Here is a 14,294-nt window from a genome sequence, read left to right on the forward strand (position 1 = left end):
TACAACCATACATCATACCTCGAGTATTATTAGGGTCCGGTACCCTCTTCGTAACCATACAACCATCCTTTCCTTCTTTTATTAACTTTATCACATTCATACACATAAGCATACATATCATACTTACCTTATACATAGCGTTACAACCTGGCAGTACGTGCAATATCCGAAGATCGTTCACGTACCATCAGACAATCATTCATACATTTCACATTATTCACATAAGGCATACACTTATCTCTTAGGATAAGCGTATTAACAAACATATTGAGTATGCACACAGCCCCGAAAACATAACACATAATGTCACACCCCGACCAAAGGCGGCGGAACATGCCGGGGTGCAACGATTGCTCATAAGCGCATGACACTATTTAAAGCGATAATATTTAACAAACTCATTTCATTTCACAACATCGAAAATGTCACATAACCAAATATTCATAACTCAAATACAACAAAATATAACAAAATATAGCAAATCAAATATTGTTCATTTTTGCTAATATCCTAACGGTATTTGTGATGTTTTCTTCACCGAACTCCATAATCAACCTAGATGCAAACCTGTAACATTTCATAAAATAAAGTTTATCAACACAAAGGTTGGTGAGCAATTCATAAGTTTGAACAATAGATATATAGTATGAAAAGCCACAAAACTAGTATACAAAACCATAAATAATAGCTATAAACTTGGATAAATAGTTATCGCTAACAAGTTAGCGACACCCAACTATAAGGGGTTGCCAAATAGTTTAGGATTTTATAGTTATCGTTAATTGCATTACGTTAACGACACCTTGCCATGAGGGGTTGCCAAATGGTCTAGGATTTATAGTTCCACCATCCAAAAGCGATAAACACATAGTCAAATAAGCATAGAACACCAGATCGAGCAATTATTCAAGTAAGGTATACAACAACGTTTGTGGTTTAAGACCCAAGTATAAAACATTTAGTTTAGATAAGTTGAAATGTCACCCCCAAAATAAAAGATAGAAAACGGGGTATGAAGTTACTCACGTTCAAGTAATAAACTTGAAAGATTGATTATTTGGAGATTTGCCGGAACGACGAGTTTAACGTATGAAGCCTAAATAAAAGAAAGTCTTGGATTTAGAAAGGTTGTCTTGAAGATCTTTAAATAAAATAATTGTTGCAAAAACTAATCAATTAAAGTTCAAGGTTTAAAATGTAACTATTTAAGAATTTATAATAATAACCCTTTTAAAAAATGTAAGTTTGCTCAAAACCGGGTTAAAGTATCTAACCTTAATATTTACTTAACCAATGTTAAGTAATAAGGTGGGGAAAATGCTAAAATGCAAGTTCCATTAGGCTAAAGATACTAAAACGGGTTTTTAACGAGTGTTCGGGTTGTCGGTTCGGGTCTTGACAAATGGTCGAACCCAAAGTCAACTTTCCAAAATATTAATTGTTATGAGATAACTCATTAAAACATACTAACACTTAACCAAGTACGTAGATCTATTGTTTAGAACTAACAACTTACGTTAAGCGAGTGTTCGGTTTTGTCGGTTCAAACTATGTTATGAGATCAAGTTGGATCCAACTATTCCAAGTACTTAAGAAAAATAATTAAAATCAGTTTGTAAACTATTTTTTAAAGAAATATACAAGTCTTGATAACTAAAAACACACTTGTGTGTCTTAAGCGAGTAAAAGTCGGTATAGTTCGGTCTCCATCTCACAAATAGTTCATAGATGGTTTCTACATGCCCAAATATCATAGAACTTGTATATCGGTTTATAAATGAAGAAAACTTAAATTTTACAACAAAAAAAGTTAATTACAAGTCTTTTAAGCAAAAGTTTCGGTTTAGTTCGGTTTCCATCTCCCAACGAGTTCATAGATGGATTCCATATGCTTAATATCAAAGAACTTGTAAAAATGATTTTTGAAACTCAAATCTAGCAATAAACATGTTTAAACAACTATTTTAACAAAACTAGTAAACAAAAGTTCGGTTTCCGGTTTGGACTAGTTTCGGTTAAACCGAGGTTAGTCTTATACAAACCCACACCATGGAACTTGTAAATAAGATGAACAAACTAAAGGGTTAGAAGTTAGTCATAAGTGATATGTATAATAAGTTATGTGTGTGTAAATATATATCAAAAACACGAAGTCCTCCATGAAGCCTTGCCTTATGACATTCGAAACTTAACCAACCAAAGTCGGTGAAGTAACAAATAAAGGAAACAAGGGGTGTGTATTATATATATGTTGTACCACCATATTCAAGAGTTAGTAATGTTAGATGAACAAGTTAGAATGAAAGACTATAGTTAGTTTGACTTGAGAAGTCAAAACTTCAAAAATACATAAGAAATAACAACCTTGAATCTATGGAGTTTGAGAGAGTTTTTTGGAGATGTAGCAAGAGTAAAATGAAGAAGATGGGTGTGTATATATAGGGAATGAGTGAAGGGTTGGGAATAAAGATTTTTTTATGGTTTGCATAAAAATGGGTATGTTTAAATGGTCAAACAATGCATAATATAAAAAAAAACAATATTTTATATATTTTAAATGACAAGATCCAATATTTTATATATTTGAAATGTTCGGGTTACAAACGGGTCGGGTTTACATAACAAAAGTGACCCGAAATTGACGAATGTCACACATAAATGGGGCTAGAAACTCACCTGAATCCTGGTATGCTCTCCGTTAATCGTTATTCCCTTCTTGAGCTGTGCACGGCTAACTGTATAATATTTACACGTATCAATTAACTACTACTACTACTCACATTGTATTTCTATCTTTATATAACCCACAACGAACGGGGGTCCGGGGGCAGCGCCCCTGGCAGCGGGGTCTAGGGGCGGCAGCCCCTAGCAGGGTCCAAGGGGCAGAGCCCCTGGCTGGAAATAAAATAAAAATTTTATTTCCATTAACTGTCTTAACACATTTTTCATTAGGTTTTTAATTTATTTTCTAATTTGCTAACTCCAGCGAACTTATCATTAAGCGAACTTAACAATAAGCGAACTTAACATTAAGCGAACTTACTGTAAGCGAACTTAGTGTTAAGCGAACTTAACATTAAGCGAAGTTAAGCATTGAGCAAACTTATCACCAGGCGAAGTTAAGGCTCGGCGAACTTAGCTTTAGGCGAAGTTATCATTGGCGAATTTGTCACCAGGCGAAGTTACAGTTAGGCGAACTTGGCTTTAGGCGAACTTGCTTGCAAGCGAAGTTAAGCCTGCAGGCGAAGTTGAGCTTGCAGGCGAAGATAAGCTTTGCAGGCGAAGTTGAGCTTGAAGGCGAAGTTAAGCTTTGCAGGCGAAGTTGAGCTTGCAGGCGAAGTTAAGCTTTGCAGGCGAAGTTAAGCTTTGCAGGCGAAGTTATTCAGTTCAGCTACGGGTTTGGTTTTTATCAAGCATTTTGGCGATTTTAATACCCTTGTTATGGTTCGACATCACCCACTAACGTTCCCTAACCATTTTCGTTCGTATATATATCCCGTATATACTATAAAACTTGGACCTTTAAGCTTAAGGACGTTCAATACAAGATCTACGGTTTATCTTAAACGAACCGTACATGTTTATGGGTTTATTAGGTTCGTCCTAGCATCAAGTTCGCTACTTTACGCTTCGTTTAGATCCGATCTATTATCGTTTCAAGTTTCAAGGCTAAACGTTCAATAAAACGTAAATTTTAAAGGTCAAGAACATACCTTTTGTGCTCGTTCGATCTTGGTTAGCTTGTTTGGGAACTCTAGATCTCGTGTAATAAAGATCTAATACCAAGTAACGTTTAATCTCTCTCGGATCTTGTTCGTTTCTCTCTCTCGGCCGTCGGTCGTATGTGGTGGTGTATGTGTGTGTGTTTTGAATGTATAGAGAATAAGATGGAAATGAATGATGGTTTAGGGTTTAAGGGTGCTTTAAGGATGTATTTATACCCCTTAAGGCTCATGGACCTAAGGCCCATTACCCTTAATCCATCTTAATTAAATCCAAGTCCATGATCTTTTCCATATTAGACGTTAGTTAATATTATTAAACGCACGACAATTTAACACAACTTTCTTTATTTATTAGAATATTTAGGATGTTACAAGGTATACCCGGAACCCGAAACCCGGTTTAAACTATACCCGAAACCCGGTTCTAGTTATACCCAAAACCCGGGTTTTTGCATACCCGAGCAAGATTTTTTGCATGCTAGGATATTAGTGTTTGTGCACATGTTTTTGTGTGGCTGTCCATAGATCAATAGTCGTTCTCCAACGGATCTTTTTTGGAGCACGTATATGATATAAATACTTGTTTAGAGCAACACCTTTTGATATACCAAACAGGCAAACAACAACTTAAAACACATAAAATATATGTTTTTTGTATCATTGTTTAGTTGTTTATGTATGTTTAAATGAACTTTGAAGTTTGTATGCAAAAAAATGGAGTTAGGATAAAAAAATGAAGCAGACCCGTTAATAGAAGAAAACTGTAGAAAATGGGTTTTTTTTTAATACCCGGAAAATAGGGTCTTCAAAACCCATAAAACGGGTTTTTTTCAATACCCAAAAATAGGGTCTTCAAATACCCGGGTATTGAAGACCCGGTTCAATACCCTACCCGAACGCGGTACACAGGGTATGGTTTTTCAAGCCAATACCCGACCCGAACCCGACCCGATTATTGTTAATACCCGATTCTTCAATATCCGATCATACCTGAACCCGATTTCATACCCGAACCCGGTTTATCATAATACCCGATTTGTGCACCTCTACCTAACACGTTTATGGATATGCTCATTAGCTCATATGCTTGTTTCAAAGTTATTTAATGGGCCATTGCATATGGGCCTTCTTCTAGTTTTATTTTCAAGTTTTAGATGCATCATTCCATTTCCATCCATGATTAGAGGTGTACAAAACCGGTTTTAAACCTAAACCGAACCAATTTATAAATCGAACCGGTTTGGTCAACGGCTGGCCAAAACCGGTTTGACTCAAACAAGTTCGGTTTATAAACCGGTTTAGAAGCAAGATAGGCCGGCCTGGTCACGTGACTCACGTCGGTTCGGTTCGGTTTATAAACCGGTTTAACTGATTTTCCTCAAACCGGTTCAGTTTTAAAACCGGTGTGGTATATCTTAAGGGGAACCGGTCCTGAAACTGACGGTTTGGGTCAGTTTGGGAACCGGTTTGGGTGAAACCGGTTTTAAACCCAAACCGATTCGGTTCGGTTTGCCTAAAACCGGTCCCAAACCGGTTTTTGTACACCTCTATCCATGATGCATGATGAATGATAACCATAAGTCTGCCACACAATGTTCAACTAAGTTCTAGGGGATTTATCAAGGCCGGCCACTAAGTTGGTTAGGATTATCAATGTATCATTCAATCATTTCTTGATTTATAGCAAGTTATTATTGGATATGAGTGTTATTTATTTATTTATTATTATTAAATTTTATTATTACTATTAGTTAGTAAATAACTGTGTTGAGCAAGCTGGCTTGTTTAGATTTGGAGCCGAGCTTGACCGGGAAATGAGCTCAATCAAGTAGGCCATGTAAAATATATGCAAGTAATACAAAATTTTCAAAAGAAATGAGCTTTATCTAAGCCGAGCTCTAGTTCAAATTTCAGCTCTTTAAATATAGAAAGTCAAGCCACAACGACTAATTTAACTTCAAATTCAAGTTCGAGATGAAGTTTCCTTGACTCTTGTCTATCTATTTCTAATTATGAGGAGATCGTTAATCAGTCACTGTTCACCACACATCATCCACAGCTTAAACAAAAACAACATTTGCGCGTGACTTTATAGTTTATACTACAGAAATCCTAACAAAAACAAAATCACACAAGTAGTCAAAAGTAAAAAATAAATCAATCAACTATACATCTATTGTCGGGCATCATTTCATATTCAATGTCCTCAAAAGCCAAACAATGATACTGATCAATCTTCATCCTTGTTTTCTTCAAAATTAAACCTAGATTCAAGCCTAATCAAACATCTACCAAATCAATAAAATCCCCTAAACCAAATCCTCAAAAATCACAAAGTATTAAACAAAGGTGGGTTTGTTATATTGTAAACCATTAAAAGGTTTTTTTAAGTGAACCAAACACACTCTATATTTTTTTCAATTTCCAAGGGATGTTTAGCAATTTTATGCTAAACCATTAAGAGACCTGACCGATTAAGATGTAGCATTTGAACACCATTCAGCATGACTTTGAAGCTTGCCCATTAAAATGCTCCATCAACCATTAAGAGTTTTTTTTTAAGTGAATCAAACACACTCTACAATTTAGCATATAGTCTCTTAACGGAATCCTTAAGAGTTTACCAAAAAAAACCCATAACTTAAACTGATTGCATATTTTTATGTCAAAATTATAAATGTAGAAAAATTCAAGCATCAAATTTTATAAAATAAACAAAGTTATCTTCTACACATTTGTCGCCTTTTTGTTATAGGTTTGTAACTTTAAAGTATTGATATAAAAAAATAAATGTTCGGATTAAATGGATCATGTTCGTATCAACTAGCAAAAACTATTGTTGTGCTCAAGTAGTCAAGTTTACACATCTAATATAAACATAACATCTTTGGGGTCCTTGTCGTGTTTAAGTTCGTGCTTGTTTTCGTGTTAATATCGAATTCGATCCACCGACCTACAAACACAACATATTTAACCACCTAAAAATGCATATATTAGAGTTACCAAACAGAGATCACCTGTGTAATTGGTTTGAAAGTTGAAGCTCATAATTAATTAAAACAAGGTTTTTTACCCGCGCGCTGCGGCGTGCGGGCGTGCTTCTGCTTTAAGTGGTGGTGAATATACTCTGTAGTTCGTAACACACTATTAGTATCGGTAACTAAATTACATACAACAAAATAACAAAGTTGTTTTCGAAAACCATTTATTTGACCATTTCTACCCAGTTTTGGATGGTTACCACTATTGACACCAACTAACTCTTTTTCAAAATGGTCCAGCAGACGGGTCAGGTTCATAAAAAGCTCACCTTCAGGTTCCATATGGCTTGATAGTGTGCAAATCACTTTTCAGCCTTCTTCCATTTTCAAGCTGCAAAAATTTGAAACAAAGTGAGATTGTTAATTTACCCACATAGCATCAAACTATTATAGAATCGGGTGCCATAAAATGTAAACTTTACAACCACCAACACAACTTTTGACTAACGATGACAAAAAGAGAAGAAAAAATGGGTCTTCCATGATCCCTTTTAACTTCCATTTTAGAAGGAAATGTAGCCATGTTATGTCCCTCTATAAACGTGTACACATCATCATTTCATCATACCTACGAATCAGCGAGGACGTGGACGGTAACGCAGGGAAATTAGAATCAAAGTTAACATACAACGGAAGTTAAAATTGAAAGAACAATTAAAAATGTTTATCTAAATATATAGATTATAAACCTTTGACCTGCGTAAGGGAAATAGTCAGCCTCGAAACTTGTTCAAGTTCATCAAAAAGCATAATCAGTGAATACAGAAGCAGAAGGAAATTCATAGTTAGCTCCAAATCAATGTTAACTCAAACTGAGAATGGTGTCTACTAAAGTTTAATGATAGTCAATAATAATTTGTTTATGCTATTTACATTCATATGTGTGATACTTAAATTTATGGCTTTATAAAATATATCTACTACTACTACAGCTGATTATAAATGAGGACCAAATAAAACAAACGCATAATAACACAAATCCGAAAACTAAAGGAAATGTCAAGGTTAGTTATTATCAACAAATTAACCTGTATGTGTCAACAACAGTAGTCAATTTTCTTTGGGTTCCTGCTTTTATTGAAGCCTGAATGCACCTTGAGCTTATTCTCTTTACCCACCTGCAAATTCATGAAATAAGAAACTTAAACACAACAATACTTAATTCACAAAATCAAAAACACATTTACCTTATTCAGTCATGAATCCATCCTCCTTTTAGCGATTCAATCCCATTACACAACAATACTTTTTCACCTATTTCAATTCAAATAACTTTTTCTAGTAGTTATTCTCTTTACCCAGTCCCCACATAGGCATAAATAAACCTAAAAAAAGTATTCACCTATTTTAAATCACTTTTCACAATTCATTCAATTGAAGGTCCTCATCGTCGAATTAGATTTGTTACCTTAAATGAAAGAAAACGAATCATCAGCTGTTTCAATCGGAGGAAATTGGCGAAGGCTCAGAGAGTGGTGGCGGCAGTAACTAAAGACAACTTTGTGGAGGTGGGTTTCTCAGAGAGTGGGTAGTAGTATAAAGGTAGTTTGAGAAATTGAAAGACAGTAGCCAAACACGTGTGCTGAGTACTAGATAATGTGTGGCTCACATTCAAGTTTGATGAATAGTAAAATCTCGGAGTATAGGAAAATCTGGTTTTTAATATATATATATATATATAATGAGAGTAAAAATAAATTAATTATTGATGGAAAGGTTTAGGGGTAAATAATGGTGTAGCAGAAGTCGTAAAAAGAAAGGCTGGCTGGTATAGTTTTTCAACGTGTGACAATTTCACAGCTACTTTTTCCATAAAGTCAACACCTGCAATTACCCGCACGTGGATGCGCTTTCTTTTTTTTGAATGTTAATGCTTTCCTCCTATTATTTACATTAAACCATCATTGCCAGGAATCTAACCCTGGACCTCTCACCCAAAGGCCAAAGCCTTTACCATCCCACCAAAGTGGAGATGGCCGTGGATGCGCTTTCTCTCTCCCATCCACAGGATAACAACGTTATTAATGATGTAAATTACTTTAATAATACAAGTCTAATTATATTATATAATCAAAATATATATAATATAGATATGCATGTTCGATTTACATTAATTTGTACCGGTTCGAAGGATATTTGGATGAAGGGACGAATCATGACTTTAATCCCAAGTTCGAATCCGACATGGGGTGAGAGTTTACGAATTTCATCTGGTTTTCGCGCATCAGGGTGGTATGGTCTCATGACGGCCGATGAGTCAACCTTGGAATAGCCCGAAATAATAGGTTTACACGAGAGATTCTTTGCCGTTCAAAATATTATATATATATATATAATTGATTTCTTTTGAGAACCGCTTTGAGTTTTAAGAACTCGAAAGAACTCAACGTAACAATTTTTTTTGGAATTTTTTTTACACATGTGTAATATGTAAGTATAAGTGATGTACAAAAAATTACGGTATTTTTTTACACACCGAATCGAATTATTGTGTAACTAACAGTTAAACTTGTGTAATCATAAAAAATACTTACACTCTCTCCTGCTTCATTTTTTAATTACATTTAATCTCAGCCACATATTTCATATCATTTAATTAAATGTGTGGTCCAAATTTGAGTTCTTAAAGTTCTTACAACTCAACATGGTTATCAAAATATCTCCCTCACATATATATATATATTATTTTTTGTAATTTAGTAAAATAAAATACATCTTTTTTGTTTTAAAGTTTAAACCAATTTTCGTCTCCAACCTAAATGTTACCATCTTTCGTGTTGTAATCTGAACTAGGGCTAGCGTAGAAAATTTGAATTTTTTTTAGGCTTAAATAAAAAGAGTATTTTGTTGTGTTTAAACAATTTAATTTTTAAATTGGTTTCCTTGATTATGATTTGTGTTGTGTAAAAAACTTTTGTATAAAAATAAGCCGGCTTAAATATGTCTCAAATGAGGCTAACACCCACAATATTTGGTTTGGAGTAATACCCATTTGCCACTAGACCAAGTTAATTGTTATATAATTAAGATTAAATATTAAATATACATATCGTTTTTTATAAAAATACATATAATTTAAAAAAAAATTCCGGCCTGGCAGGTAGTCGACTATATATATATTTTTTAACATAGTTATCATGTAAACTAAAATATTACCATCAAATAATATGCACTAGAAAAAAATCTATTCCATTAATACTAAGTATAAAAATAAAAGTGAACACGGTGAACATGTAAAAGTATGTAGTTGTTATTGAAGTATATGTGTAAGAAGATGAGAAAATGATAAACATAATGATCGAGTATTCAATTCAATACAAAGACAAAGATAAGTCGTATCTAACTAGCTTACATGAATAAGTTTTCTATGGTTTCAATTATTGATTTTACTTTTACATCCATCAGATTAACTTAATTTTAATTTTAAATATATCTAATGATCAAGTATGTTAAACTTTTGGTGTCTACTAGCTACCTTTGCTACCTATATAGCAAGATCACTAACTTGTAAAACCAAAATTAGTACCAACGAATCAACGATATACTTTTGTTAATTATTCCAACAAATACATACACAATTCAGTTTAAAAAGTTATAAATATTACCATTTTGGTTGGTTATGAAGTCTATATAATAAAATATGTTTAGTCCAACTTAGACGTAACATCATTATTCAATTATAATATATTTTTATAAGCTGGATTTTCATTACTTTCCTTGCCTTTAAAGCACTATTTTCCTCTTCCTCTTAATGCTTCTTCTTCTTCTCCTTCTTCTACCTTGATCCTTCAAACCCACTCTCTCTCCCTAACTCTTCATTTGCAGGTTTCTTGAATGTCCAGAGAAAGGTATACATCATTTAATCACCATATAAAGAGGCTAAAGATCTAACAAAGTTGCATGCTTGAATAATATGATCACTTTTGAGATTTTAATATATTGTGTCTTGATTAATATTCTTGTTTGTAGGGAAGTGTATGATGATCCAGGAAAGAGGATAAAGAGAGAGATCGATGCGTATATTAACACGAAGACCGCGCAAATGGGAAGGAGACAGGTATTGGTTCCAGCTCCCGGGACTTTGAACACGATCACACCGTGTGCCGCGTGTAAGCTGCTGAGAAGAAGATGTGCTGAAGAGTGTCCATTTTCACCTTATTTCTCACCTCATGAACCACATAAGTTTGCTGCTGTTCACAAAATATTTGGTGCTGGCAACGTCTCTAAGTTGTTGATGGTATGTTACCTTTTATTTTTCTTTATATATTATTAATTATTTCTTTTGAACCTATTTATTAAATCTACACACAAAAAAAAAATTGGGTTGGGATTTATCAGAAGCTGTCTATCTATCCCATATATCATGGCTGAGATTATACGGGGTACGTCTGGTTTATCTTTTGTATCTATTTAGTTAGAGCATGTTAATAACAAGCTTAAAAAACGCGTTGTTTGGATTTCCCTAATAACGTCCTTTGACACCCCTCCTCTCCCCCCATCTCACATAACTTGCTCGAGGACGTTCTTCCACACGAATGCTTGTCCTCGCTCATTTCTCCACATTGACCGCCATCTCCTCTTTTTCGTAATGAGACAGTGAAAAAAAGAGAGAGACAACTAGCCATTGGAGATGCTCTTAGTTAATTAGCCGCTTAACGCTAATCACATAATAGTCGTAGGATTGATATTTTTTCCTTCCTTTTTAACGAAAAGAACTTGTTACTTGAAATTCATTCATGAGACACGTCAATACCTCATGAATCAACAATATTTGAATCTTGTTTTGATGTATCTAATAAGGATTATAACCAAGCATTTAAACGTTTTTTTTTTATTGTTTGATTTTTTTAGGAAGTGCCTGAAAGTCAAAGAGCAGATGCAGCAAACAGTTTGGTATATGAAGCAAATGTTAGACTAAGAGATCCAATCTATGGCTGCATGGGTGCAATTTCAGCATTACAACAACAAATACAGTATTTACAAGCTGATCTCAATGCAGTCAGGGCTGAAATTTTAAGATATAAATATAGAGAAGCTGCAGCTAATAATCAAGACATTTAATATCATTGCTTCCTCCATGGTTTCTTCCGGCTCCATCACCGCGGCTCAGCTCTCAACCATCCAGGCACCACCTACACCGCCACCACCACCACAACCATCCATTGTTATCTCGTCTTCTTCGTCCTCATCATCTTCATCGTCGTCTTCGTCTTCAGTTCATCTTTATGGAATCCCTTCTAGCACTTCTGGTTATAGTACTAGTACAATTCCTAATAATAATAATAATAATAACAATGTATCAGGCTACTTTGCTTGACAATATGAGACCCTAGTTCATTCTTTTTTTTGTTTGTTTTTGTTATGTATCAGTTATGAAAAAAAGATGATTATATGATCATTAAAGTTAGAAGGGTTTAAATTATTTTGTGCTTTTTTTTTCTCACTCATTTTGTGGAAGTTGATCAAGGTTTTGGATCTGGATGTTAATACTTAATTTATGAATTTTGTTACTCTTGGCTGTCAAAAATAAAACAAGGAGGTAATTAATCTATTTTCTTAGCATTATCTGTGATAATGCTTGGTAATCAAACTACTTGTCTGTAATTCGTTAGTTAGTAATCACTGACGAATTACCGACATGAACCACACCTTCACTAAGGTATTTGTATGTCGGTCAAGTCATCGGTTTTGTAGTGCTAGAATATCTAAACGTCTGGGTTTATATAAGTTTAGTGTTCATTATTCGGTAAAGATGTTTTTTTTAAACAGAAAACCATTCTACTCCTAAATACTTGTATAAACCACATGTATGCTGATTAGTTTATATGGTGATGTAAAGTTACATATGAATTCTAATTATTTTTTTTAATGTTGAGAAATATTCCCTGAATAACTAATTGATTAAGGAATCGCTAGATTAATGTAATGATTTTAAAAATAGTTGATTATATATGCAATTAAATGATGCATAAAAATTATATTATATTGAATTGGTCAGAGTAGATTTATTTAAAGAGGACGTGAGATGCAATTAAAGCCCACGCACACGTCGGGGAGACAAATAGTATTCTGCCCCCCTGCATCTCAACTTCCTTTAAACACACATTTATGATTTATTCTTAATTTTTACTTTTTTTTCTTGAAGTTATTATAGTTTTTCCTATTTAAGATTTACAAAAACTCATGATTTAGTAGTCTAGTGGTATGCGTTTGACCTTCAAAAGCGAGGTAGTGGTTTCAACTGCTTGCAAAATGCAATTTTAGCGAGATTTCAGATGAAAAGTTTTATTGTTAAAAAAAAGTTAAAATTACAAAAACACACGGTTAACGTGTCACTACTCACCACGGTTGACCGCTATTGATCCTCTCCACAGATGGTTTTTGCTACCATCTCGCTTTATCATACCATTGCAACTATCTCACCACCATCATAGCTCATAGACGGACAAAATATGACCACACCATCATCTCATATTTGATGAAAACAATCATTTTAAATACACATATAATCTAGATAAGCAAACACAAACACAAAAGTTTGCCATACGGAGTTTAGATTCTCAGGTTTTTTAATAGTGATATAAGTGCCAATTGGTGTTGTTATTATGCCCATATCAAGGCCAATAGTAGAACACTAAAGAAGCCTAAGTAAATATGATGAGTCCTACCATCGGTAGATGCACATCTGACTTTGATCTTGATTTAACATAATGAATAAAAAGAACGAACAATATCAAGTTGAAACATTGTTATCTATAAGGTCTAAAATTACTCTAAACAAGGGGTAACATATCAACACGTTTGGCGGGTTCACCCTGAAGCCTACTTACTATCGTATTTGTCCTTTTAACTTATAATGGATGACTTAGGAATCAAGGGTATATCATAGGGTTCACCCATGTGGTCCTTAAACAAGGTTTTCTTTCTTACCTAGATTCTTTGAATCAATCATCCTTGATGCTTAATACAATTAAACACACACAAACACCAACAACAAAAGGTGTTGTATCATAACGGTTTAGTGGTGTGGCGATAACTATGATATATGCAGCTTTAACTACGGATGGGGTGGTGGTGACTGTTAATAGTGGGTTGACAACTGATGATCATGATGTGTATGTGTTCATTTGTGATTGTAAAAATATGGAACACATACATGTATGTTTTTATGCACGTATATAAGGTAAAGGTTCAAATGAGAATAATGTGTATCTACATATGTGATTAAAACCATATGACATCCATAAACATGTTATTTTTACCGTTTAGAAAATATTATATATTAGAGAACCAACGTTAAAGTAAATAAGGTAAAGGTTCCTTAATTAGCCTATCTATGATTCTCATTTGATATGTTGCAACTTGGACTACGGCAACTAAGCGTAAGTGGTAAGTGAGTACTAGCTGCAACTGTGTTGTAATCGCCAACTAGCTACTAATGGCACATTTCTATTCATACCTAAGCTAGTGTTTAGTCACATATAACTATAATTAAATTGAGATGTAAATAGTCACTTTTGTACACCGT

General features: G+C 34.0%; 1 pseudogene across 1 annotated transcript; it reads left to right on the top strand.

Annotated features, from left to right (window-relative positions):
* Nucleotides 1-10,612: 10,612 nt before the first annotated feature.
* On the top strand, nt 10,613-12,111 carry LOC143591625 (LOB domain-containing protein 15-like; annotated as a pseudogene). Its single transcript, XR_013145727.1, has 2 exons — nt 10,613-11,003; nt 11,618-12,111. The product of XR_013145727.1 is annotated as an LOB domain-containing protein 15-like (transcript).
* Nucleotides 12,112-14,294: the final 2,183 nt, after the last annotated feature.

This window comes from Bidens hawaiensis, unplaced genomic scaffold (genome assembly GCF_021521415.1).
Source record: "Bidens hawaiensis isolate Kalapana, Puna unplaced genomic scaffold, B.hawaiensis_p1.1 tig00001685_1, whole genome shotgun sequence".
NCBI lineage: Eukaryota > Viridiplantae > Streptophyta > Magnoliopsida > Asterales > Asteraceae > Bidens > Bidens hawaiensis.